Genomic DNA, 2,825 nt, shown 5'->3' with positions numbered 1-2,825 from the left:
GATACTTGGCTTTTCAATAAACACTCCTGTGAGTCATTGTTTTAAGGAAATTCGCCTTAGACGCAGAAAGTGTTTGTGTGCATTTGAATTAGTGCAGTATTGTTTAATGATCAGGATAAATTATGTCCTTAAATGAAGAGTCTATGAAATAATTATCTTTGTTTTCAGTTTTACTCTAAAAAGTATTTATTGAGTAAACAAAATTTTTGCAGAATTCTCTATGGATTTAACCATGATCATGTAAGTAGTAATGTGTATATTCTACTTAAGGTACAGCTGGATAGAGAAAATGCACCATGGTTATGCTGGGTAATTTTAAGTTTGATACAGTTTACTGTTAATTATTTGAGACATAGTTTATGTTCTCAGTTTCTAACTATATACATTTCTATAAAGAGAGCATGATATATTGCAGACTACACAGAAAGCAAATGTTTAGATAGCATTTTATTTCCCTTACAACCTTTTGTGCTTATAGGAGAAACTAGAGGGAGATGTGAGTAACAAATAAAGGTACTAATATCTAATGATTCATCAGAGTCAAATTTAAATACTTAAAAATATAAAGTGTGTATTAGTTGGAGATTTTTTTTGTTTGCAAAAGAACACTTACTCCATATTACTTTTGTTTCTAAGAAATAGCTATTGTTAATATGAAATATATGTAATTATTACATGAAAACCCACATAAATGCTTTGTATGTTTAAATAAAATGTACTTTTATTTCATAACTTCTAAAAACTGGCCAATATACTTAAAGTATTGTAAATGCTTTGCTATACTTTAAATGAAAATTTTTTTAAGTATTTGAAATTACTTTTAAATTTTCTATGAATCTAAAAGTTTACAAAAAGTAATATTTCCTTTGTGCTTTGAAATTAGGTATTCATTTTTATAATGTTCTCTTTTGAACCAATTCTAGCTTACAGAAAAGCTGTAAAATAATACTTATTTTTAAAGGAAGTCCTCATACTAAACAATGCTTGCAAAAAGTAAACTAAAGAGTGGTCCTAGGACTTTGCCAGTGAAGATCTTAGTTCACCTTTGACCTTTGGTGGTAGATCATCCACAACCACTACCCTCTAGGGAAACATACTGTGCAGATCAGTGGAATGGCAGAGATAATTTGAGTACGTATGCAACTCAAATCCTCTATAAGTCAATGAAGTGTTTCGTTTTCATTAAAATTTTTCCTAAATGTTAAAAAAAGCTTACTTTGTTGAGTAATTCCAGCTTTTACTTAATTTCACTCTCCTGAGAAATCTACACTTTAAAGATATGTATGTCTGATGCTTCTCAAAAAAAAATTAAAAAATGGGTTATTCCCTGACCCTGCTTCCTTTTCTCCTCCATGGCTCTTCATGTTTCTGTGAAGGCCTGATTAGGAAATTCATTTTCTTTTCGTGGAAGTCTCCGATGGAGGCCACAGGCTCAGCCTGGCACCCGAATTTTGGCCATACCTCTGCAGAGACTGTACCTGGCAGATGTAGCTATACTTACTTAAAGAGACAGTACATAATCTGAGGCTCTCCCATAAGTGATTATTTGTCTTCTCTTTTCAAAGAGTAGATAAAGGATATTTAACAAAGAAATCCTTATACCAAGTTCTTTAGTAATTGCCAGAGCAGATAAATACATAAAATGAGGTTAGGCCATGAAGTACTTTAATGTTTAAATGTAAATTCTCATCTCTAAACATCTCTATTAACCTAGCAGATTTGAGTTGCAACCATCCTCCTAATAAAATGTGAAATCTTTTAAGATTGCCAAGCACTTGTAAATAATGGATCCTTTAAATATCCCTGAACTTTATTCTAAAACTTATAAGGAGAAATAATAATTGCTTTATATAACCACTGATATCATTTTAGCATTTGATGAAGATGTTAATTTATGGTTGGTTAGCAGTTTATGGCAGTCATTAGTTTTTCAGTTTGGTCTACATTAGAAATCTATTTTTCTTTTTTATTTTAATCTGAGACAATTATATAAAGATATGGTTATGTTTTATCTAAAATGTATCATTCTACTATAGCATTTCAAATTATTCACAGATCATAGTTCTTATATGTGCATATATGAATTTAAAAATACAGCAATAAAATGCTTGAAACAGATCATAAATTTGCTTCATATTTTATTGCATCTCTGAATCAGGTTGAGAAGACAAGGGCAACTATATGGTCTTTGGGAAAGAATTAACTCTTTCCCAAACTGGGAAGGAGAATGATAGCACAGTGTGCATAATTAAAGCCAACCCCTCATCAAAGCATGGTGGGGACTTTGAGGACTTGTAAGATAGGTTTGTCCATCATATGGGGTGGGGGTGGGCTGCGGAGGGAAGAGAGGCACGGTGAAGTTACCTGCAAAATCCTCCTTTCCTTTGCAGTCTAACCTTCCCAGCACAGTCATTTCTCTTCCAGAGCTTTCTAATCTGAATTTGTGTGTTGCCCAAATTAGAGAACACAGAGGAAGGGAAGGGGAGAAAAGTCACGCGCACATGCACAGGCACTCAGGGGTACTAATTTTGCAATAGTCCAGAAGGCGCCTGATTGTGTTAAAACCAGTAATCTAGAAAAAGTGGTAGAATTTAACCCAAATCAGGAAGCCCGCCAAGAGTTTCCCTGAAAGCAAAGAGGTCCTTGGGGGATAAAACTGGGGCGCTTTTGCAGAATTCCTGGTTGTGGCGTGGCTGCGGGGTGATCTTGACAAGCCTGGCATTTGCACGTGAGCCCACCAGGCCGCGGGGGTGCACGGGACATCCCCTAGTGCCACCTCTCGAAAGAGTTTGACGCAGAGTCCCTTAAATTCGCTTTTTGTCCCT

Source organism: Plecotus auritus (genome assembly GCF_963455305.1).
Source record: "Plecotus auritus genome assembly, chromosome: 11".
In the NCBI taxonomy this organism is placed as follows: Eukaryota; Metazoa; Chordata; class Mammalia; order Chiroptera; family Vespertilionidae; genus Plecotus; species Plecotus auritus.
Note: the sequence above shows the minus strand (reverse complement) of the source record.